This window comes from Manacus candei, unplaced genomic scaffold (assembly GCF_025592945.1).
Source record: "Manacus candei isolate 608988 ecotype Guabito, Panama unplaced genomic scaffold, ASM2559294v1 h1tg000015l, whole genome shotgun sequence".
In the NCBI taxonomy this organism is placed as follows: Eukaryota; Metazoa; Chordata; class Aves; order Passeriformes; family Pipridae; genus Manacus; species Manacus candei.
In genome coordinates, this window is record NW_026138063.1 from 2,462,493 (window position 1) to 2,488,783 (window position 26,291).

General features: G+C 40.3%; 1 long non-coding RNA gene across 1 annotated transcript; it reads left to right on the plus strand.

Moving 5' to 3' along the window:
* The first annotated feature begins 1,374 nt into the window (after positions 1-1,374).
* Positions 1,375-20,095, plus strand: LOC127468603 (uncharacterized). Its single transcript, XR_007903608.1, has 3 exons — positions 1,375-1,605; positions 7,576-7,742; positions 20,006-20,095. It is a non-coding gene; the product is annotated as an uncharacterized LOC127468603 (long non-coding RNA).
* Positions 20,096-26,291: the final 6,196 nt, after the last annotated feature.

A 26,291-nucleotide genomic window follows, 5' to 3' on the forward strand; every position in this document is an offset into this window, starting at 1 on the left:
CTGACCCAACAGACACACAAATCTTACTTAAACTTGTCAGATCCAGGATAAAATATTTCAGTTGATACAGGCTGACATTTTTAACTGAGATGTTTGATTTGCAAAAATGTTCTCAATCCAGCTATTTTCTTTTTTTCCCCTCATGAACTGTGAAGGGAATAGTTTTAGACATGTCATTGCATATTTGACTGACCAGTGATTCACTTGATTGCTTTACTAGAGCAACACACGACATAACTAAATCATGGGGCTTTAAATGCTTCTGCTTTGTAAATGCGAGGACAAGGCTTTAATTATTAAATTCAGATCAATAAAGCAGAGCATCTGCATTACAAAATTCTGAAGGCTGACAAATTTCCTGGAATCAGCTGGACAAACTCCAGCTCTTCAGATAGAAAAGCCAAACCTGTGAAATTTTCACTGTCTCCCTGTTTCTGACCACCCCTTAAATAAGAAAGAAATCCTTCTTTCATGGGAAGTAAATAAATATACAGGCAGCTCAATGGGCTTCAAAGGGATTAAGTAAAGGCTTGCACATAAAATACCTAAATTACAGTATTTTGAGCCTGAATTTCTTGATCTTTTTAATCATCTGTGAAATAAATCTTGTTTGACATTGGTTGCTCTCATCTAGAAAGCAGATTGCACACCCTGAAATTCCTAGAAAAGTTATATTAATAAACTGATTTAATAGTTTCACCCTTCATAATATACTTTATTATAACTCCATCCAAAACCTGAATTGTTTTGCTGATAAAACTTCCATACTCTGTATTGTTTTCCCATTGCTTTTGTGAGCACTGAATAATAATTTATATTTAAAGCTTTCTGTTTTCCTTCTGAAGTGTAACTATTGGGGGAAAAAAAAATATACATATATATTGAAAGAGATGCAGTTTTATTTGTTTGGCCTCTCTACAAAATATCCTCTAAGATTTACATTGATTGCAGGGAGGAAAAATCCAAGGCATCCAAGCAGACACTTGGTGTACTCTACACCAAATCATTCCAAGCCACTGCAAATATTTTTAATGAAAAGGAGAACTGAACCTTGGCCACGCCACAGCAAAACTGGAGGTGGTGCTTGAATAAACCTGAGAGGTTACATTTTAATCAAGGAAACCATTCGAATGCTGAACCAAGAGGGAAGGGTTTGCAAAGGTTTTACATCCCTGAGGTGGAATGTTGTTGGGTTTGGAGAGTTTTTGGCTGGAAATGTGAGGGAGGTTGGGAAGGGAAGCCTTGGCTTTTCCTGGGCAGTGTGTGTGTGTGTGTAACGGGACATTTTGCTCTTGGAATGTGGTCAAACAACTCAAACAAGGCCCTGTTTTGCAAGGCTTTGGTGTTGAATTCTGCTAAAACCAGTCTGGCTCATCAACCCCAAATTAATCTCCTGATAGTGAGGCAAAGATCTGGCGGATGAGCTGCTCAGCTGACCTGGGCACTTGACTAAATCAGTCCCTTTATATTCTAAAAGCCCAGGCCACTTCCAGACCATCAGATTCTTCCACCTTAACCCTCCTTGGAGTGTGTGGAGTTTCTCCCTTGTGATGGGGACACTCCTGGAGGTTCAGAGAGAGAGATCTGCTCACAGGCTTTGGTTTGGTGAGTTACATCAACCTCTAATTAATGATTATATCTTGTTGTCAGCTTTAATATAATTGCTTTGATATAACTGCTTTGACATAATTGCTTTGATATAGTGCACTACCCGATTTTATATTATCCTACCAGGAGTTTTAGCTTTTATACTCTGTGGTAAATAATTCTGATTAAGACCTTTTGTCTGATCATTTGTCATGATAAATAATTCATTTATATTAATATGCCCAGCTTGCCATCTTTAACCCTGTGGGACAAAGTTGGACTTAAACGGTTGCCTTAGTCTGAGGCTAAGACTGGACTCAGGAGGAGTTTAGAAAGCAAGGGGGTCCTTTCTCTAATAAATTTTGTCTAGAGCTCCTCTCATCCACAACAGTTTGTGCCCCTGGTTTGCAAACACTTCTACACAGAGTCAGAAAGTTCAATTGGCTGTTGATAGAGAATTAATTTGCTGCTTTTTGATGCCCTGCTCAAACTGTTCTTGGTAAATAAATTATTGGATGGGTCGAGCCCAGAATTTACATATCACGTCTGATGAGAAGTTATACATTCATTATTCACAAGTGTTTGATGAACAGCTACTGAAAAAAGAAATAAACCCAAACATTAGCCATGTATTTTTTAGGATGATTGACTCAGCTCTAGTGATAAAATTGTTTTTCCATGATTGAGAATCCAACCATAAAAAAAGGAGGCAGCTCAATCACAGAAGTGTTGAACCCTGTTATGCATAAGAGCCTTTGTTCAGACAGCTAAAAATATCTATCCCAAGAAAGAACAATTATTAATGACTAATGGAAATAAGAGTTGTGGTAACTGTGGCTGTGGAGTTCAGGATCTGTTTAACAGGCTCACACCAAGCAGTGGCTTGGAGCTGGAATGGGAGGCTGATGAAAAAATGCAGCTGAACATGACAGAGAAATTGGAAATAATCATAGAAAAGTGGTTATAAATAACATAGAGACCAGGAAATGATTGCTTTTGAAAGCAAAGAAGTGTTTGGCTGATCCTCTGGGGCACAGGGTGTGACTCCTGGGCATGATTCTGTGCAGGGCTCAAGGTTGGACTCGATGATCCTTGTGAGTCCCTCCCAACTCAGCATATTCTGGGATTCTGTGATCCTGAGGCTCAAAAAACTCCCAAATCCATCAGTTTTGCTGACTCAGACCATGGCAATAGTTTGGGTTGGAAGGGACCTTACAGGTCATCTCATTCCACCCACTGCCATGGGCAGGGACACCTTCCATGGACAAGGTTGCTCAGAACCTCATCCAACCTGGCCTTGAATGTTCCAGGGATGGGGCAGCCACAGCTTCTCTGGGCAACACATTCCAAGTTTTTACCACCCTCAAAGACTCATTTTTCACTTTATCCAAAGTCCAAAGACTTGGAATCACCATTGATACATTTTGTGAGGGCTTCATGGACTGCATTTAATTTGTAAATTTTAATTAATAATATAGAAAAATGGTCACAGCAGCACAGATCTATAACTCTGCTAGGGCTGCTCAGTGTCCCAGGGTGTTGGAAGTTGCATGTTTGGTCCTCCATCAGCTTGGGCAAAATAAAATGTAAACCCATGAGACAGTACCAGAAATCTTGAGGAAAACTTTGTGTTATTAATGTCTAAAATGCCCCAAACCATGTGAATAAGCAGCAGTGACCTGGTTATATGAAAAAAAAAACACCTTACAGAAAAACCTACCTGAGCTGTTTTAATTGATTGTTCAGTCACCTGCAAATGATGCCCCTGGCTATGAAATGCAAATTTACCTCGAAATATTCGTGTTCATCTGATGGTAAAAAGGTCTGTTGTACTTTGAATCTCAATAAGCTTGGCTTGAGAACTCTCTTCTCTGCACACCACAGGTTTTATATTTATATATTTATATATTTATATATTTATATATTTATATATTTATATATTTATATATTTATATATTTATTTATATATTTATATATTTATGCATTTATGTATTTATATATTTATATATATATTTATGTATATTTATATATGTATATATCACACAATCTGTTAGGTTGGAAAAGACCTCTGAGATCGAGTCCAGCCTATGACCAAACACTGTGACATAGCACTGAGTGTCATGCCCAGTCTTTCCTTACATGAATATATGCAAATTATGTATTTAAATGGAGATATATCATCTATTTACTGGTATATATCTAATAATATCTCTCTCTCTACATATATATATATAATATATATAATAATGTGGACTAGCAGGCAAATCTAAAAGGTAAAAAAGATACATCACATCAATTTTTGCAGTTAGATGAGGACCTTAGCCCAGGGTAAACACTACAAATCTGCCCTTTGTAAACAGATAGAAAGGAGATGAAAAATCACCTCAGCCTCTGATGATGAGCCATGTGTTGCACAGGAGGACCAAGGAAGGACAATGATCCCTGTTCACTGCTGGGTGGTGGGTATGAAAAACCCCTCTTTTGAGGTCAGGAGGCATTTTCTGCTTGAAGAAATGTATTTACAGACTGGGGCCGTTGTTGTGCAAGAAGTGGACATTTTGTGCTGGTCAGATCAGCTTAACTGGACTTGAGCCTGAGTGGCATCTTCTGCTGTCCCCTTTGGTGTCCATGGTAGGAAAACTGTCTCACCTGCATTTGGCAAGAGCTGGAACCATTGCCACAATTTTATTTCCACGTTTTCTCCTCAAATCCTGGAATATCTGCTGCATGTTTTAGCTTTTAGGGTATTTTCTCCAATCATATCTGAAGTAATCTATATTATAGTGTTTATATTTCTTCCCATGAGAGACAATCTGATATCACAGTCTTATTCCACAAGCTACTATCTCATGGTCAAAAAGACCCATCCCTTTAAGCTGTACCCCCTTACATCACCCTACATAATTTTTTTTCCCACTTCAGCTCATTCATCAAATATTTATAGGTAGTTCATGCCCCTATTTACTCATTACTCAGCCAAATTTTACACTCTTAGCTCATCCTCCGGTGTTTAAGTATTTTCCCCAAATGTTTATTTTAGCTCAAAACGGGATTTGATTGCTAGTGAAGAAGAAAGATGATTTTTTTTTTCAGATTTATGTCTCCCTAAATACATTAAGACAACAACTGTGCTCATTTATACATTGTCAATGTAGGCAGGAATACTAAAAAAGGATAGAAATTGGTCTGTGGGGCTTGTGTTGCACTTTAGGCAGAACTTGGTAATCTGAAGTGACATCAGCTTTACTGTCACAGAATTCCTGTGCCTTGCAGAGGCATATTCCCTTTGTCCTCTGCTTATTGAAGAGGCAGGGAAGTAACTTTGGTGCAGAAATCAAGAAGTGGTTGTTCCTATGGATCTCTGGGTACATGTGTGGACACATGGATGGTGAGAGGCAGTGGAGCTGCTTGCTGAGAGAAGGAACTGGCTGAAAATATTAATAATTGGTGTTTTCACATAGTTGAATTAATATTTCCGTGCTCCTTTTCCTCAGTTGAGGAAATCCATGCATTCTGATGCCGAATTTTGCCCCAAAAGGTGCAGAGGAACTGCTCAGAGACAGAGTTTTTAGTCTTTAAGCAGGAGGTATTTATTGCAAAGCAGCGTTGGGGAACTCCCAGCTCACGCTGGACAAAGAGCTCCAGAGCAGGCAGTGAACAGCTGGATTATTTATACAATTCTTGTTGAGAGATTACATAATTTTTCATGATTATTCATAGTATTGCAACATCTAGTTATAATATTCATAACAGGCAGAGTTAGGGCGGAGTCAGGGGCATGGTCTTCATTTTGGGGATTATCTTGGTGGTACGTCCTGTTACTTCAGCCTCAGGGGTCTTAGTTTTACTCCTCTTTCTCAGGTAAACTTTTGAACTTTCTTTAATTTGGCTGACTACTAGATGTATTTGGCAGGGGTTTCTGAACATCTGGCAGGAGTTTCTGGACCCTGATCCTCCTTTTTCCCCTTATCTTCCAGTGTTCTTAGCACATATCTCTTTACGTGTATGACAGCGTTCTTAGTGTTCTCTTATTTCCTTTCCTTTATGTTCTTGTGTCAGCATGTCAGATTTCTGTATGTGTTATTTTCTGTCAGTCCTTGAGTTCTAGTTCTCTTATTTCTTTACTCAGGGTATGCATTCAGAGTTAACCCTTCAGGCCTCGTTTTGCTACACTCAGTTAAGTTTTTCAGGCCGTGCTCTGTTTCATTCTGCATCGTTTTCTTGCTTTCCAGGCACTCAAAATGTTGTGTTGCTGTGACTCCCCTGAGCTGGCAGCCGGCTCTGTGCTCCAGCCCTTTTCCAAAGCTATTAGAGGAAATCTTTCCTATCGACTGGAGCAGCGTGGGAGCTGCCACAGGGCTGTGCTGAGCAGCCCAATTTATTGATGCTGTTCGTGTTCCTGAACCGGGGGGACCCTCCTGAAGCCGCCCGGCGAAGGAGCCGCGTGCAGTTCTCAGCTCCAGCGGTCTCGGGTTCGATCAGGGAAGTTAAACTGTGATTTATTTGGAGCTCTGCAAATCTTTATTCCTGGCTATGAACAAGTGTTCGGGGGCAGTGGTGTGTGGGCCATCTGCCAGCGTTGGATGTGCTGCTGAACCCCCAGCCTGAGGCTCTGGGGATGGAGGGAAGAAACTTCCCTTTCCACAACGTGGAAATCAAATGGTGGCAATGGTTCCAGCTCTTGCCAAATGCAGGTGAGACAGTTTTCCTACCATGGACACCAAAGGGGACAGCAGAAGGTGCCACTCAGGCTCAAGTCCAGTTAAGCTGATCTGACCAGCACAGAACATCCACTTCTTGCACAACAACGGCCCCAGTCTGTAAATACATTTCTTCAAGCAGAAAATGCCTCCTGACCTCAAAAGAGGGGTTTTTCATACCCACCACCCAGCAGTGAACAGGGATCATTGTCCTTCCTTGGTCCTCCTGTGCAACACATCATCAGAGGCTGAACTGATTTTTCATCTCCTTAATGATTTTTCGTCTCCTTTCTATATGTTTACAAAGGGCAGATTTGTAGTGCTTGCCCTGGGCTAAGGTTCTCACCTAACAGTTATTTCTGATTTTAAATCAATCCTTTTTTCCAGGCATGAGGCAGTTTTAATGTTTCTCCAATAATACCTTGCAGAAAGAGCTGGAAAGTGCATTATGGAGCATAGAACAGCTTAATTTTCCAGGCAAAGGGAGCTACCACAGATGTTGCTTCTTTGCTGCTTCTGCAGCACCTTTGCCTTCCTGTGTACGTTATCCCACATTCCTGAGCTCTGCCAGAGCCCAGCAGGTCCTGGAGCCTTTCACAGCCTCTGCTGGCACCTTCCAAATGCTGCAGCAGCCCAAGATTTTTTGGTTTGTCACAGCTCCCAAAGTGCCAAACCCATCCTCAGTCCAGTGCTCACCTCCCCATGCAAAGGCACCTTATGCTCAAATATAATTATTTCCTTAAATAAACAACCAAGTGAACAAATGTTTGGAATTCAGAGACAAAAAAAAAACCAACAAAATAAAATAAATTTTCAATGACAGTTCTCATTAGAGCTCTAAAACTTTGGCAACTTTTTCAACCTTTTTTTTTTTTTTTTTATCTCCTCCAGAAATAGCTCTGAAGTGTTGATAATGTCCAGGAGGTTAATTCACGGTGCTTGCCACAAGGTGGGGTTTCTGAAATGGTGTGCCTAATCTTTGAAGTATATTTGATGTATATTTGAAGTCTGTTTGCTCACTCAGATGAATGGGAGAGGATACATTGTAGAATGAGGCACTGAGGTGGTGTAAATCTCTGCTTTGTAGCCAGGACAGGGACTGGTACCAACAACATAAAGAAATTTAGGGTCCTTGTTTACAATCAGATTCATAAGTATAAAGTGCTCCCACACTGTGAAAAATCACTCCTTTACAAGGTTTTTTTTATATACACCGTGGTTTTGGGTTTATCTGACATGAGACTGCATTTTAGGGGCTTAAGCACAACCTTATCTTTCCTTGTCCTAGCTGAACCTGGATTAAAGGAGAATTGATCTGGCAGGAGATTTATTTAAATGCCATCACCTGAATCCTCATCCCCACACACCTGGGGAAGCCCTGGGGGGAGTTGTCTGGAGCTGATGGTTCCTGTTCCACTGTGCTCCCCAAAGAACTGCAGGAATCCACAGAACCAGGTGAGACCCAGGGGGGGTTTCTGGGAGTTAAAATTTCTAAATGTATTTTTTTTTAACTCTTTAGATGGTTATTTTTCTCTCCTCCAACAGGCTGTGGGGAAAAACCTCTCCCTGGAGCTGTCTAAGTGCTCAGCACCAAACTCTTGGAGTGGGAAAGGCTGCATGTGATGGGGACACAGGGATGAGTATTCTTAAGTTATACCAGGGGAATGTTTAGATTGGATATTAGGGAAAATTTCTTCTCTAAAAGGGTGGTCAGGTGCTGGAATAGGCTGTCCAGGGACGTGGTGGAGTAGGTAAGTTCTCAATTTTTGAGTTTTTGGTCCCCTGTAAAACCCTGGCTATAAATGAAAAAAATACGGTCCTTTCAATTTTGGACTGGGAAGGTCACATTAAAAAAGCAACATTAAGCTTTTGACAGTGAAGTTTATAAAAAAGGAAGATAAATAAGAGAGCTGGGGAGTGTAAATCAAAGGGTGAAGGGTTTGTGGTGTTGGAGGCCAGGAAAGCTCAGTGTGTTTGGTTTGGAGGAAGGGCATGACCATAAAGAAAAGGCTGCAAATCCATAGAGGGATTTCATAGGAAGTTGAGGGACTGATTGTTCTTGTTGGGCTTCAACTTAAAGAAAAGCATTATAGGGATAAATCGTGGAATCCCAGAATGGTTTGAGCTGGGAGGGACCTTAAAGATCATCCAGTTCCAACCCCTTCCACCAGGTCATGAGACAACATAAAATGAGACCCCTTTTAAGGTCCCTTCCAAGCCAAACTATTCTGTGATTCTCATTTTCCCACTTTCAATAACAAGTTTAGGTGAAGTTTTAAGGCATTAAACCTGTTTTTTAGAAGCAGTGGTTAAAATGTTTGGGGTTTGTGCATTTAAATGAATTTTTAATGTTCTATCTCTGTAATTAAGAAGGGCAGGAAAACAGGAATTCTTCAAGGGCAAGCAAGAAGATATCGTTTGATATTTTGAAAGCTTTAATAAAGTCATAAAGCAGGAAAAAAATGTATTCCCTCTGTCCCCTCTCTCTTATCTTTCTCAATTTTGGGAGCCTTGAAAGATTCCAGGGAAGGTGTACTGACAGTAAACAGGCTTTTCTTGGTTACCTTCAGTGCCTCCAAAGTAATCCATGGCCCCTTGGGATCTGCAAATCACGGACTGAGAGCAGCTCTCTGGGTGATAAAAGCTGCAGGATAACTCATTTAAAAGTTACTTTGCAGAGATGATGATTACTGAGTCTTGCAGCAGTATACACATGAATTGTCTCTTGACTTCGATGGAGTCAATTAGAGCTCCTTAATTAGTGCAGTTAGTAATCATCTGCTGAAATTACAGACGTTCTTTTGTGCTATGATTTGTATTTTAATACCACTTTTAAAAATGACCCTGCCTAGAAAGATTTGGTTGAACATTTTCTTTAGTTGCTTTGGCACTGCAGGACCATTTTAAAATAATTTGATATCTAAGACTTCTCTCAGCAACATAATTTTTTGGTGGTTCTCTATTTTTCTCCTTACTTATGGTTTTTGCTTTGATTCTGTGCAATCACACCTTCTGAACTCTGAGACTAATTAATCCTTTTTCCTTGGCTTTTCTTTTATTTTTTTTTTTCATTTTTCCAATGAATTTATTAATCGTGAAAGACCTTCCATATGGGAAACCCTCATTTGATGCACCAGACTAAACTCTTAGATTGCTTTTTGATTTTGAAACAATCTGGTCTCTCTTTGAAGGAGTTACAGCACAGGGACACCTGATGGTTCTTCATTAAACATAAATAAAGGGAAAAAGGCAGTGGAATAAGCAGATCCTATAAATCCCCATGGAAGAGCCATGTCAGAGGGACAACAGGCTCATAACTGCCTGGGAAATTGGTGGGGTGGGGAGGGACCTGGAGTCATTCCAGGCAACACAATCATGCAACAAAGCTTTTGGATATTGATTCCTCTTAACTTCTACAAGCAGCAAAATCTGTTTTCCCACATAGCAGGGATCCTGTTCTTGCACTGTCTGAATGTTTCTGTCTAATGTGTCACCTGGAGCATCCCAAATGGGCAATTTTTCTCCTGTTAGGAGCTGATTCCCCTCACATAAAGCACTGGGATGGGATGTGGCTCACGTTTAGTTCCCGGATTTGACTCTCCGCGATGACAAATCCCTTTAATTTTGACTTGCTCGTATTTGTGGAACGAGTGGGGACTCCGAGATATTGCAGGAATTATTTTCAAGCAAAGCATTTGTTTTGACAGCATTGAAAAAAGCAGGAAAAAAAAAAAAGGGGGGGAGAGATATTATCCTGTGACAATATATCTTTTTATACCTGAGAGGCATCGATTTGCAGCAGAGGCATTTACGGCTCCAAAATTGTTTACAAGAACAGGAAGCATCTGCCAGGCTGAGCTGGGAAACTGGGAGGATTTTCTGCTGTAAAAATGACTCCATATTCATGCACCCAGGAAAGGATGGGGTGGGTGGAAGATTCCAGGCCGGATTTACCTGCTGGTTGTAGGGATCAGCAAATGGAAGTAAGAGGGAGTGAGATCCCAGGACATAAAACAGGAGAGGAAGCAGAAGGTGCTCCAAAGGGCATGGAGTGATGGGATAAGGGGGAATGGCTTCAAGCTGAAGGAGGGGAGGTTTAGATGGGATATTGGGAAGGAATTCTTCCCTGTGAGGGTGGGGAGGCCCTGACATAGGTTGCCCAGAGAAGCTGTGGCTGCCCCATCATCCCTGGAAGTGTCCAAGGCCAGGTTGGAGCAACCTGGGATAGTGGAAGGTGTCCCTGCCCATGGCAGGGAGTGGAACTGGATGATCCTTAAGGTCCTTTCCAACCTAAACTATTCGGGGATTCTTTTCTCCCTGCAGAGATAAAGGAGCATCTGTCCCTCATGGAAGAGCTTCGGTTCCCAGAGCTCTTATTATATTTAGTGTCAATTTGTTCAAAGTGGAGACTTAAATCTTTCACGTAAAAACTGAGCATGGAATTATCTTCAGGGAAAATTCTCAATTGCATTGATGTGTCCAGAGGGGTCAGACTGAAGTCAATAAGATATTTCAGATATTTTTTGGTCTTAATATTCTGCGTCTGAATTTAAGTTCAGATTCATAGAATAAAAGATAAAATAGAATGTAATAAACACAACCCAAATGAAATATTATTTAAATGAATATATTTGCTTGATAAATATAGCTTGTATTTTAAGTATTTCTCAGGTTTGAATAGTGTAAGACCATATAGAATGTGCCTTATGTTTAATTTCTTTATCCACTCCATGTGCACGGCCTTGACCTTGTAGAAAACATTGGTAAATGTGTATTATATCCATGTGACAACCTGAATGGTAAGAATTGTTCCAATACACAGATCAATAACACGTTGGAATGCTGTTATTAAACAGAGAGCTGCCTCAGTAATGAAAAAAACACATCAACTTTCTATGAAATGATGTTTTTTTTGAGGCAGAGTGAGCCATAGATCAAGCTTTGACAAATTCTGCTACTCTTGAATAGATTAAATTTTTTGCTCCTGGCCTCCTTTCCACCTGGAAGAGAGAAAAGAAAGTAATTCCTGCTCCAGAGACAAAGGGATTTAAAATGAGGGGAAGGAAGGCACAACTCCCAGCAGCAGCATTTTGATTCAGAAGCTTAAATACTGGTGCATCATAAACTGTAAAATGTGCTGATTTCCACTTATTGATAATTCGTGGTTTAGGGGGAAAAAACTCTTTCTTTTATATTTCTGACCCCCTCCCCCCCAAAAAAAAAGTCCTGCTGCGTTTTTTCTCATTTATTTTGCAATTCTATGAAATTTCTTTTCTTCACCAAAAAAGAAAATCCAATGGCAAAATGTTAAAATTTAAAAACTTCAAGAAGCTTTGCAGCTGCAAAGGAGTTTTCTTGTCGAGTTGTCCTAATTTCATAATTGGGTTACCATTGGACAGTTATTAAATGTTTCATTTCTAAGGAATTTGCTTTGGCTCTCTGATTGTTAATATATGTTGACCTTAAGCCTGAACAGCTTCTACTGTTCATTTCCACTACATTCAAGTTTGAATGTCCTCTTTGCTCCTAAAAATGCAATTGGTTTTGCTTTAGAGCTGAATTCAAAATGAGATTTTTTTAACAGCAAATTCAGTTGTGAAGTGGCCAGTGTCCCTTGAACATGAGTAATCAAGGAAAGCAATTTGGTTTCTTATATTTGTGGACCAAATAAGGTTATTTTTTTTGCTTTATTTATGAGTGGGTTTATGCTGCTGATTTGTTTATACACTGACAGTCATTATCATCATAGAATCCCAGAATAGTTTGTGTTGGAAGGACCTTAAAGCTCATCTCATTCCATTCCAAAGGGACACCTTCCTCTAGCCCAGGTTGCTCCAAGCCCTGTCCAACCTGGCCTTGGACACTCCCAAGGATCCAGGGGCAGCCACAGCTTCTCTGGGCAGGGTCTTCCCACCCTGGGAATTGTTCCCAGGGAACAATTCCTTCCCAATATCCCACCTAGCCCTGCCCTCTGGCAGTTGGAAGACATTCCCTCTTATCCTGTCACTCCATCCCTTGTCAACAGTCTCTCTCCATATTTCTTGTAGCTCCTTCAGCACTGGAAGGCCACAATCAGGTCACCCCAAAGCTTCTCCTCTCCAGGCTGGATAATCTCAGCTCCCCCAGCCTTTCCTCCCAGCAGAGCTGCTCCATCCTTCTGATCATCATCTTGGTGCCTCCTCTGGATTCTCTCCAACAGCTCCATGTCCTTCCTGTGCTGGGATCCCAGAGCTGGAGGCAGTGCTCCAGCTGGGATCTCAGAAATCAATTATCAAATGTGACCAGTTATCAAATCAAATTATCAAAGGACTGTTGAAGTTTGGTTGTCCTGTGTGGTGCCTTCCTGCCCACTTGCCAGAACAGGGTTTAAGATTTAACTGCAGCAGCTGGGCAGTCCCAAACCTGCTGAAAATTATCTCAAACAAAGGACAACACATTCAGAATGATACCTGATGTTAAATTACTCACCCCTGCCTGGAAAATCAATGTCTGTGTGCTGAGAAATTGCATTATAAGTGATGTAAGTCTGACTTTGCTTGGCCTGCTTGTTTCTACTGCTCCTCTACTGTGTCTCTGTGACCCTTCCCATGTGTCTTTGAGATGTAGAACAGTGAGAAGTGTTCTCTGAATGAGGCAATTTCACTCAGCAGATAAAATAATCAGCCTTTTTCTAGTAGTCTCCTCACCCTCAGTTCAGTTTGAAGCTCTCCTGTCCTGCTGTGGGAGATGGAATTATCTTTGCCTCTCTCATTTGCGAGGTTGGCCATCAGTCTCAGCTGTTTACGTGTCAAAGACAACATCTCAAATCCCCAGACTGCACCAAATGAGCACATGGAGGCAAAATAGCTTCCAAAATGTGAAATATGATGCTAAAATACCTCTGGATTATGTCAACAAATCCAGTCCAGAGGATAACTCTTTCAATGTAGTAAATGCATTATTTAAGCAACCACGGGAATCTTGGAAACACAAGATATTTGAAATCTCATTTGACAGAGATGCTTCACACTAAAGCAATTTTTCTCAAAGAAATGTGGATCTAATTTGCCAATTGTGATTTGAAGGAAGAAATATTTATATTGATTTTTTTGGGGGCCTTTTTTTCTTATCCTCCTGGGGTGGATTTTACTCCAGAGCAGAGGAGAGGGACAGAGGACAAAAGTACTGAGTTCTTCTCCTAAAATAACACTTCATCCAAGTTCCTTGTGAGCAGAAATGTTCCCTTCCAGAGAGGTGACAACCCCATACATCACCAAACAATTTATTTTTAAGCCCTGTATAATATTGTCATGAACTACCTCCTAATAAACACTAAATCTGAGAGGAATTCAGGAAATTTGGTGAGGGTGTCATCAGTGCTGAGTCCTCCCTTCAGGACCACCGAGGTTTAATTTGAATTAAGACAGGTATTAATTTGCAGAACAATAGAAATGTTAAAAAAAAACCAAACCACATTGAATAACAGTTTTTCCTAATATTTTTTCCTGTATTTTCCATTTCCATTGAGAACTGGAGATAGGGACACTTTCAGAGTGACGATTCCCAAACTTTACCACGTGAGGCCACTGAAAATAAAAAGTCTAAGTGTTTTTTTTTCACAGGTTTTATGAAGTCAAAAAGAAGGTGCAAAACTAAAAGTAAGATTTTTTTTCTTTTAAGGCACTTGGGAGTAGAATTTTCCAGCCTGAATTTTGTAAGGAACTCCTTACTCAGGTGCCATTCAGGGCTGAGCTTTGTCCTTGTAACCTGTTATTTCGACGAGAGTCCTTTGGAGCCTCACAGGCTTCCTGTTGTCACTAGGTCCAAGGAAAGATATGAAAAAGCTGGATGGGAATGACAGGGAGATTAATGGACCAAAGAAACCCCTGGGAAATCTCCAGCTGTTTTATTTCAAGGGCTTAACGCTCATTTTGTACCTCCTGGTGTTGTCCAGCTTCAACCACAGTGTTGGTTTTTTAATAATGTATTAACGAGGAGAGAGGATTTATTATTTTTCTTGACTGTAACTTTTATTTATGGTATTGTTGTTTCTTCCCCTTGCAAAATCTACTGTTCTCTGTGTAGTTTAGTGCTAAAAAAAAGGACAAAATTTTCAACTCTTACTAGAAAACTCTCTTTAAACTTTGAGTGCTTTTCCCCCACCCATGTTAATCCAGTGACATAAATACTTCATTTTGGTATTTTTCACTTGGATATTTGTTTCAGCTTCGGTTTATACACAAACAGTGGCTTTGTTTGAAATGAAAGTAGAATATTTACGATTTTAATCTAAATCAAAATGTGTTTTTCTGCTATACAAGGGAAAAATCCTCTTTACAGGGTTTTGGAGACTCCAGGGAAGGCAGAACCACTCTCTAACTTTGCAGTTTCAAACTCTCCCTGTTTCTCTGTTACAGGGCAGATAAACACAGGCTGATGGGCTGTTTCTGTGCCACTTTTGTCATGGTATTTTTCCCTGTATTTTGATTCCATAATATGATATATGAAGCAAAATCAGTAATTTTCCCTCGTAAGGTTAAGAGCTGACTAAATAATTCATGAGTCATTTGATCAATGTGACTCAGAGAATATCCACCAGCAGAGAACGATTTTTCTCAAATACCCCCGTTATTTGAAATTATCTGACTGTTGTCTGGGGGAAATTTTTAAGTCCTTATATTGACCAGAACTGATTTTAAATAAGCACTTTCTATTTGTGCTCTGCTGCTTCTTTGTGACCTGCCAGCTCTGAGTCACCTTGTGCTGCCTGGCTGATTGGATCTGCAGCAAGTCCTTGATGAACAAGCATGAATAAGCCTTAAAAAAAAAATTAAATAATAATTCTTGGTTCTGGTTGCAGGAGGAAAGAAAAGCAAGTTTAAACTTGCGTGAAGTGAACTGATTTCAACAAGAGATTGGGCAAAATTCAGCTCTGGGTGAAGGTGCTTTTGTAGAGCCTCTCCTCTCCCAAACCTGACTGCAGGGGGGTGCTGGTGGCGCTTTGGCTGAGGTGGGACCTTCCTCTGCCTGCACTGAGGGAAGAGGGAGAGAAATATTCAGTTTAGCTGCTAAATGCAAAATTATAATGGCAAAGAATGAAGAGCTGTGACTAAAGTGTTGATAATGGTGTTAATTCTTAAATATGCTGCACCTCAGGCACAGTATTTTGTCAAATTACCTATAAATTCCATATATCACATTTATGTGCAGAACAGCTGTTTAGGGTGTCAGGGAGTGTCTTTTGAGGGGGCTTTCATAGCATGGAATGACAGAACAGTTTTGGTGGGAAGGGACCTTGAGGACCATCCAATTCCAAACCCCTACCATGGGCAGGGACACCTTCCACTAGCCCAGGTTGCTCCAACCTGGCCTTGGACACTTCCAGGGATGATGGGGCAGCCACAGCTTCTCTGGGCAACCTGTGCTTCTCTGGGTAACAGTGGAGATTTCCCAGGGCTTTCTTGATGCATTAATCTCCCTGTCATTCCCATCCAACTTTTTCATATCTTCCTTGGACTTGGTGACAACGGGAAGCCTGTGAGGCTCCAAAGGACTCTCGTTGAAATAAGAGGTTCCAAGGACAAAGCTCGGCATCCCCGTGCTCTGAACGGCACCTGAGCAAGGAGTTCCTTGCAAAATTCAGGCTGGAAAATTCTACTCCTGAGTACCACGAAAGAAAAAATCTTAATTTTAATTATGAGATTTCTTTTGACTTCAGAGAGGGTCACCACCCTCACAGAGAAGAATTTCTTCCCAATATCCCACGATTTTCCTCCTAGTGATGAATCCTTGTGGCAAATCCACGTCTGGGGATCATGGAATCCCAGACTGGTTTGGGTTGGGAGGGACTTAAAGCTCACCCAGTCCAACCCCCTGCCATGGGCAGGGACACCTTCCACTATCCCAGGTTGCTCCAAGCCCTGTCCAACCTGGCCTTGGACACTTCCAGGGATGGAGCAGTCACAGGTTCTCTGGGCATGTGCCCACTTTCTGGAACGGAGAAAATATCCATGTCATTGAGATCAGTGCAGCTCTTTCCAAGCACTGTATTTTAAGGATATATTGTTTTGAGTCGTAATCCTTTATCCTTCTTATTCTTTATTGGCCCTGTGGAAACAAGGGTTACAAATGCATTAATCTCCCTGCCCTCTCTTTTTAAACCTTCCTCCTGGAGTCTGGAATACATTTATCTCTCAGTCCCACGGGGCTGATCTGAAGGCTGTGGAAATCAATGGCACAAGTGGCTGGGCTTGCAGGGAACAGTGGGAATGGATTAAAAGGATGGTGGGGCACGTTCAGCTTGGAGATATTTCTTGCAGTGTCTTGAAATGTCTGTGCTGGGGACTGGCAGAATCCACCATCAAAACATTTTAATTCAGAGACTGAATGCAGAGATGGAAATGCAGGAAGGAGAGACATTAATCAAAAGTTCTCTAATATTCAGGTTTTACTTGCACAGTTTCCATAGTAGGTTTATAGCATGTGTTCCCATACATAAGTCTTGTCCATATCACATCTTCTGTTTCCTCCGTGACAAGTCCTGTTTTACCTGCTAAAAAAAAATCTGATTTTCCTAGTCCATTTCTGGGAACGTGGAATTTACTTCTATGAATTTCTTAGCTAGGTTTTCTGTTTTAAATTTTCTCAGAAATTTAAAATAGAAATTTAATTAAATAAATTTAAATAAAATTTAAAATAGAGACAAAAGAAATTGTTTCTAGGGTTATTAACAGCTTAGACACCTCTGAAATATTATTTCTCTATTCTTTTCTTCCAAGTCTAATTTCTCCCATGATCACACTGAGGCAACAGCTCCCATAGATATGTGACCATGAAATCAGTCATGTGGTTCTTTGCTCATGTGCAAATTGACTTCTTTATCTTCTCCCCCAAACTCTTAAAACCTGTTTTTCCTATAATAAATATAATATAATACAATATAATATAAATATTTATATATATAAAATGAGAGCCAGGGTGCTGCTGCACTCAGAGCACTTTTTTTATCCTTCTGGCCTCTATCTTCTTTTGGTGGACTCCTACTTTTTTTTGTCTTCAAGTTTGGTGGCAAATTCCTGGCTGGGCAGCTTCCCTAGTAAGAGATGTAATTCCTTGTGTCCCTGCTTGCTGAACAAAGCTCCAGGCACTGTATTTATCCAGATTACAGCTGATTTGTCATACGTCCTTATATAATACATTCTAATAGACTTAAACTGGGGGAGCCTTTTGTAAGTCCTGTGTAGGAGCTTCATCATCAAATCCTATTTGTTTTTTGGATTTGGGTTTTAATTCCCCACGAAATCCCTCTGTAAATGTCTTTTTCTTCCCAGAATAATGTCAAACAACTTTTCTGATTGCTATTGTTTCTCCTAGAACATGATGGGTTCCTCAGAGGTAGGATTTGTCATTTTTACATCTTTTCTTATCATGACTGAGAGTATTAGAAGTGTTTGGATTTTTTGGATGCTTTGTCCTGCACTTCCTAAGACCTTTACTTATGAATAAACTCATGGAATTTTGTTGAGTGGACTGGAATGTAAGATAACTAATTTTTGACCTCCAGCCTTGGGTGCAGTGAAATCTTGTATATTTGGGGCTTGTTCTAAGCACAAGTAGTTTTGCCAGTTATTTCAAGAGAAAAAAAATGACTTTTAAGAATTATCTGGTTGAGATTTAAGGCATCCTGATGCAACAACAGAAAGTTCTTTTGGCAGAATAAGGGACTCCCTGATCAAAATAATTAATGATTCCATAGGATAATCAGCTTGCAGCTACACTGGGATGGCTGTGCTGGTCTGCCTGATTTGGTGACTTATGTTCTTAACAAATGCTGAAGTGATTTGAGTTAACCAAGTAAAAACATTAACACTAACTTTTTCTCCAAAGACTGGGAATAAAGCTTTTCTGCTCTGATAAATTTTAATGCAAATTTATCAGTTGTTTACATGCTTGTGTATAGTTTTTGGGTTTATTATCATGAAATGTTTTAACTCATGTGTTCATTCATGTACCTCATGTAGCATATTTAAGTGGTAGAATTAGCCTTTTTTATAAAGATGCAGAAACAGGCCATTGTGTGTTCTCTAGAGCAATAAAATGGTAAAGGAGGTTTGTAAAAAGCACTGTACATCTGTTTGGCAACAGAACAGCACCACTGGCAATGCCTGTGCATGTGACCATTAAGCTGCCTAAGTAATGGTATCAGGACTGTGTACCTAAAGCAGAATAGTCTAAACAGTATGTGCTAAACAGGGTTTGCTGACTCAGGTCTCTGCTGCTGGGGACATCTGTTGCCTGCTAGAACATGTCTTGTGCTTATGGGACTCAGCCAGACAATTCTCATCCTTTATTCTCTTTCTTCACCTTATCTGGAATTTTAACATATTTTTAACTTTTTCTTCAAATGCCCAAACAGTTCAGGCCATTGAATCTTCTCGCTCTGTAACTGCAGTGATATTTCAGGGACCATAAATAACCTACATTTTAGAGTTTATGCTTTTCCTCTTGAAAAACACGATTAAAACTATGTTCTTACTGTTCTGAAGGCTTAATTTATTTGTCTTTCGCAGGCAGATTATTTAAAGTCTCTAATATTCAAAAGTAAATAATCAAATCTAAGTCCTATTTGCCGTAGATCTTAAAAGAAAATCGTCATTCCTTCAATCTTTGCTACCAACAGAGGAAAGCATCTTATGCGAAAAAAGAAAAAAAAAGAAAAGCATTTGCAGTTCATCTTTTGGATAAGACTATTACAAAGCTATTGGAAGCAAAAAGCCAGCCTACAAAAATGCATATTGTGTTGTATTGCCTCAGGTATGGAAGGATGAATTACAGGATTTGAGTCGTATTTATTTTCCACAACAGCTTAAGAACGTTAAAGAACAAGTTAAAAAGTCCTCACTGGCCTCTTTGTTCCTGGTTTTGTTGTTGAGGCACTCAGGGGGGGCGGGAATTGGGGCTGGGTGGTTTTTTTTTTCCTCTTAAACTTGGTGAAAGCAGAATGTGAAAGTAGGTCACTGCAGCAGAGAGAGGGCCTTGGGTGGCTGAGCAGAGCCCTGCAGGCCCCAGGGAGGGAGGTGTGGTGTCACCCCGGGCTTTTGGAGCCGGCTCTGCAGGAGCAGAGCATTCCAGAAGTCTGGAGAAGGGTCATCACCCACCCCCAGGACCTGCTGCCCGAGGCACGTGCTGCTGTTGGGCTGTTTCTGCCCCCGCTTTGGGCATCAGCCTCATCCAGGGCCGGGGGGAACAGGGAAGGGTGAGCTGGTCTGCTGCAGGATCGGGTCACTGAGGTCACTTCAGGCTTGTAGAGTGTTCAAACATGGTCCTTCTGCTCTATGAAATGTTCTCTTCCACCTCAGGCAGCTTTGATCTGGTTTAGATCCCGATGAGGATCTGAATTTTCGAACTTCTGTATTTGTCAGATAATGTCTCACTTTTCTATTTCTTTAAATGATGAAAGATGGATTTTTTTTTTTTTTAATGCCTGAGATGATTTAACGACTTTTTCTTTTACGTTTTCTTAACAGGGATGACATTTAGACAAGGCAAAAAAAAAGAGCAGCCATCAATAAGTGGTTTCATTGGTTGAATTTTAATGTTATTTTTAAGCAAATAATGAATTACTTTGACTAATAACTGTAGAGCCAGACATGATTCATTCCATAATTAGGTTGACAGCCCCCATCAATCCTGTAGTTTTAGTTCATCTGATTATAAAATCTTGTCTCCTTTTCCCATAGAACATCTTTCCAAGCTGTACCCCATGAAATCCAAAGTGTTCCTGAGGACTCTCCGAGCAAAGCTTTGGCAATTCCAGATCTTCAGCCAAGGTGGGTCAACACCCAGCCCTGAGACTTGGCTTAGGGAATATTCCACAATTCAGCCTATGCTGAATTACTCTCCTACACAGAGTTTCCATGGGAAAACTGCAGAATTCCTACACATGGTAATTTTTACATCAATACATTCAGATGCATTGAGATGTTACTTCTGTAGGTAAAAATCCATTATCTGCCTTTGCTCTTATTCCCATCAGTGAGGGAAGTTGTTGGAACCTTCTTGAAATTTCCCACAGTAGCTGGAAAAATATTTATCATATTGACATGTCCGAGAATAAGCATTTATTTATCAATAAAAAACAAGGAGCACAAACTTTTTGGCATGGCCTAAGAGTGTCTAACACATCAGCTGGGCAGTGGTGCTGTGGGATGGCTGTCACACAGCCAGATTTCACTGTTCCCTCTGCAAGAAGAAACACTCCTCTTATAACAATTGGCTCCCAGTCGTAACAGGGTTTTTATACTGTAGTTCACACTTTTGCTTGTTGACAGATTTAGAGCTCTTTGTGAAAGCAATAATTGGCCTGGGAATATACCTGGCACGATTCCCCAGAAAGGAGCAGGAATTAGATTGCCTGAGGTCTTTCATTAGCTGGGAAAACTAATGGAACGTGCTGCTGCCACCAGCGTGTCCTTCCAGGAGAGCTGAGATCCTGCTGCAGGGCTGGGAGGACAGGACACACCACTCCCCTCCCTGGCTGCACTGGAGCTGTTTGGCAGCTGCTGCAAACATTAATTTACAAGAGCACGGAGTGGCAGGACGAGGGGGAGTGGCTTCAAAGTGACAGAGAGGAGGTTTAAATGAGACTTTAGGAAGGAATTGTTCCCTGGGAGGGTGGGGAGGCCCTGGCACAGGTTGCCCAGAGAAGCTGTGGCTGCCCCATCCCTGGAAGTGTCCAAGGCCAGGTTGGACAAGGTTTGGAATAACCTGGGCTAGTGGAAGGTGATTCTGTGATGGCCTGAGAGACCTTTGACGTCCTTTTGGTGCAGAGGAGAGCCCAGGTGGGATTTGGGTCTCTGGGGGTGTTCATTGCTGCCAGGACAAGCCCAGAGAAGCTGAGCTGATCCACCTCAAGGAAGGGATCTGAGGGTGGGCAGGGAGGTCTCCTGTCCTGCAGAATTCCCCATTCTTTGTCAGGAAAAACAACAGGATTGGCCAGTGGGAAAGACATTCAGCTGGGTTTGGAGTTCATTTATTTTAGTGTTGGAGGTTTGCATTTTTTGGTTGGGTTGTTGTTGGTTTTTTTTTCAGACTGTATCTTTTATCTACAAAAAACCCCCCATAATCTCTTTTCAGGAATTTGTAGAAAGATGCTTCAGGAATTTAATGCCACAGGGTCATATTCTGGCTATTAATATTAATGCCTTAATCCTGGATTTGGAGGCACTTTCTAGAATAAAACTAGAAAACTGTGCACTTTTTGAAGAGTTTTTAATAATCCAGGAGGAGTAAAACATATCCCACTTGAGCTATTTTGGATCCAAAAGTGTCAAAAGTTCTTGATCTGAAGAAGTATTTCTGAGGAGATTCAAAGATCCTGAAAGAAATCCCGTATAGGTAATCTTTAAATTAATTGTTGGTTTTATGGAATCGACACCTAAGGAGCTAAAAAGCTTTATCTGTGCAATCATTGTTTCTTTTCAAAGTGAAGAGAGATTGGATGGAAGTCAGTGGGAGAGTAAAAATAGAATTATTATGTAAAATTGTTTTGGAAAGAAAAGGAAGTGTTTTTCCATCCGAGACATCCCGGTTTGTTCCGTTCACTGTGATTCTCTTTCCTCTGGAAAAAAAAAAAAATCTGATTATATTCCTTATGTTTTCATTCAGTGAAGGTAATTTTAGGAAATTAATTTCCCTCATTAGGTTGTATAACTCAATCCTGATTTACTGAAATGATCTTAGGAAGCAGAGGCAGATTCAGCTTTAGATATGAAAGTATTTGAGTAAGAAAGCCTGCAAGTTTATTATTCCTGTCAGTTTGGAGAATTTTAAGGGGTCTGATTTGAAGGATGGTCTATGAAATCCCTAATAAACCTCTCTGCCCTGGAACACTTCAGTGTTTTAAGGCTGCTCTAATATTGCTTCCACAGATCTGCTACTGAATGAATCAAAACTAAGTTTATGCCCTTGGGTTAGGCCCTGTCTCTACCTCAGACAAAAAGTCCTTATTCAGGAAAATCATATATATGAGATATAATTTGTCCTGAAGCACTTCTGAGACCCTGAAACTAAAGCAACTAAATGATAAAAAAAAAAATCATAATTAACCCAAAAGGTCATTTTTGGTTATTTCATATTTTTTCAGAAGGAAATAAAACAAGAGCAATAACAGTTTGATCCCATTTGGGAGTGGATTTGTATCGTGGCAGTTTTATGAGTAAAATCATCTGTGTTAAGTTATAATGTAATTAATTGTGGAGGTATAGATATTCCTATAGGTGGTTCTGGCAGTAAAACTAAAGTAGTAAATTAAAATAAAAGTAGTGATTTATGTTTTATTCAAGCCAGTAATACCAAACATAATCCATTTTTCTACCAGCCCTCACTACCTAAACACCTGATATGTGTTAAATGACCCTACCCATCAATACAGAAGCAGAGAATCCATGAAATAAAACTTAAGACTTTAAAATCTTATCTGATACAACAGCTGAGATGATTTCTGCAATTAGGACCCAGGAAAAATTAATGCTTATATTTTATATATCCTTCAAAAACCAATCCAAGCATAAAATAAATATAGTTGGCTAGAAAATTGTCCCAAATCAGTGTTATCTCCCAGGGTTTTGCTGATCTGGGATCTGATTTTGAAACTAATGGACTGGTGCAATGATGTTGATTTTGTAAAGAGATTTGATCAGAATCTGGGGTTTTAAACTTGGGTTCCAGTCAAGCCTTGACTGGAAGGACCTTATTTCCATTTCTGTGTCTCCAGCTGTTAAAACCCTGCCAGTAGCTCGGAGAGGAGACAGGAGAAATTTGGATTTCCCTGCTCCTGGATAGGAATAAATCCCCCTGTTAACTCCTTTCTACTGGGGTGACCCAAGGAAGCTTCACAAGAGCAGGGTTGGGGGGTTTTTTTGGAGAGAATAGGCTGTTCTCTGCAGGTATCCCACTCTCTTGAGGACCAAGAGTCATTCACAACATGCACAGGCCAAAATTTTCATGGCTGGATGCTGAAAATTAACTACTGAGATCCTAAAGATCATAAAAACCCCACTGGAACCAACACCTAACACCCCCCCCTCCCCAAATTATTTTAGTATAAAACCCTCCTGGTGAAATTCAGATCCTTGGTGCACCTGGACAGGTTTTTAGACACTCATCCTGGAGGAAAAAAGCCATTCCCTCCTTAAGCTGATGCCTAAAAATCCCACTAAAGAGCCAGGTTTTACGTGACAGAACAACAAAATAAACCCCCTTAAAACCAGATATTCCCACCACTATGAGGATATGAGAATGTCAGGCTAAAACTTGAGGGCTAAAAGTCCACCCAGAAGTTGATTAATGATCTTAAATTCCAGTAAATAACGAGGGAGCTTCAAGAAAAACAGCTTGTGCTGAATATGCTTTTCAGCATAAGAAATGAAGCCACAAGTTGAGAGCAGGACATTAAATATATATAAATGATGGGAGCTGGGAATAGAAAAAAGTGAAAGACAAGTTGGTGTGTTACATAAAACATGAACAAATGGTTAGCGACATTTTCAGTTGAAAAGAGGAATTTTGTTGAGCATGTCCAGGTCATTTGTGTCTGTCCCTCTGCATTTGAAAATCTACAGCACAAATAGTTGCTAAATTTATGCATTTATTATGCAATATATGTATTATACATATTATATAAATGTACACATTCACTTGTATATGGACAAACTCATACAAAATCCAACCTATCAGAGAGGGAAAAAGACAAAAAAACTGATATTTTGGGCTTTTTCAAATCCCACTTTAGTTGGACCATGTTTTTAACCAGATGCTTTATCAGTGATACTTTGGAGGAGTCTGTTGCTGCCTCAGTCTTCAATCTGGGCTGAAAAACTCAAATAAAACCATTGTCTTGCTTCTTTGCAGCTTTAAGGAAAGCACACAGGTCCCTTCTAATCTATTGCCTTGATTTTGGCTGCTTCATAAATAAATAAAAGATTGCCTTTAACACTTTAGCAGTTGTTTAAGCAGCAAAAGAGATAAAAGGAAGTTAAAGGACATGCAAAGATTGAATTAAAGCCTTTCCCAGCATTTTGATGACAAAGTTTGACCATTTTGAGGAATAAATCAATTTGCAGTCGCTGTGGACAAATAGCTGAGACTGAAGCTGAAACTGTTCCTTTGGGAAATGTGCTAAAAGATAAAAGGAGTCAACTTTCTTTTGTGTGAAGAAACACAGAAAGGATATTTGGGACCAGGAGATATGCAAAACTCTACTAGGAAAATGAGAAGGGAGAAGATAATGTTTATTATAGTTCTAAAATTTCCCAATTAGTATTCTAGATCTGTTTCACATAATTGAGAATTTCTAGTTCTAAAATTTTCCTGTTAATACTTTAGACATGTTTCACATCATGTAGAATTTAAAGTGAAACCTGTATATCCATTACAAAAATCCAGTTATTTAGAAGCTGAGCACATGTTTTATATATATTGTTCTTTTGTGGTTTACTCTTAAAGAATGGTGGGTTCCTAATCAAGAGTCCCATGGTTTGATTTGATGATCTTGGAGGTCTTTTTCCAATGTTGATGAGAAGCTGAAGAACATTTTGAGGTGCCACTGGAACCAGGAGAACAATGACAGAAACACAGAAGAGCAAGGTAAAGGAATCCTTGTTAGATTTCCAAATAAGTGAATTTTTGTAAATGTTTCACTTTAAATTCTAAATAATGTGAAATATACTTAGAATATTAATTGGGAAATTTTAGAACTATAATGTACATCATCTTCTCCCCTTACATTTTCCTCTTTTTTTGGTCTCATGTTTTTTCATTTCCTTTTTATTCCTCAAGAATCCCTAAACAATCACAGACATTCCTCATCCTTCTCAGAGTCGTTTGCTGTCCTTATCAGGATTTTGTCACAAAAAAGAAGAGTTTAATCCCCCCTAATCATACATCAAGTGGCAAACCACTCCACCTCCTCAGCCTTTGGAGCGTTCTGCAGTTGGATGAACAGCCCATTGCTGCTGTGCCCTTCTGCAGCCTGGGCAGCCTGGGAGGAGCTGGATGGAAATCCAGCATTTTGGAAGGTTGGGATGGTCAGTCAGGCCGGGTTTGTTCTGCCCACGTGCTAAGCTGAGCATGAAGATTTATTTTGTGTGGTGGTTTTATTTTGTGTTGCTTTACGAGCATGAATCAAACTCGAAAAAGCCCAAACTCGGGAACGGCACAAATCAATTGGTGTGGTTTTGACTGTAAGGAGAGAGAGAGGGGGGAAAAAAAGGGAGTGGGCCTTTTCCTCTCTGCTTTCTTTTTCAGCTGTGTGTGAGCTGCTAATTGAAATCATCTCCTGGGCTCCAGCTGGTGGAGTTCCAGCCGGGAGGAGGGAGGAGGCTCCTTCGGCGTGGCAGTGAAGGTAATGTCTGTTTGAATTTGTAAAGCTTTAACCTGCCTCAGCCAGCAGATGAATTCTTTTATAGCTTATGATCCATGGGAACACTTAAAACTGAATTTCCACATGCTGGAACGCTCTCCCAGCATATCAAGAGACTGAGTAAAGCCCTGATTAAAGCAGTGTGGGAAGCCCTGGGCGCTCCCCTCACTCCAGCCTGGGAGCTGCTTGGCTGCCAAAGCAGAGGGGTGTGAGGCTCTTGCATTTTATCAAGCAAGGGGACGTGTCACCATCCTTTAACATGGCTAATGAGCCTTGGGGATTTAAGCTGGGCTCTTCCTCCCTGCCCCCAGCACAAGGAAGGGAAGGAGGTTGATTTCTAAAATGGGCAGGGTTTGGGAGATGCTCTGGAAGAGAGGAGGGACCACTTTCCACCCAACAAGCAGCCCAGCTTTGCTTCTTCTCTGGGGATATATCCCTGTAATCCTTTGAGAATAATGGGTAGGAATTTGATTCCTGTATACTTACATTTCTACTTGCACGCTTACAAGATACAGACCAAAGGCTCCTTTAAATAATGATGCCTGGAAACAGTTAATTAGCTTTATATATGTGTATATATATATATATATATATATATATATTTA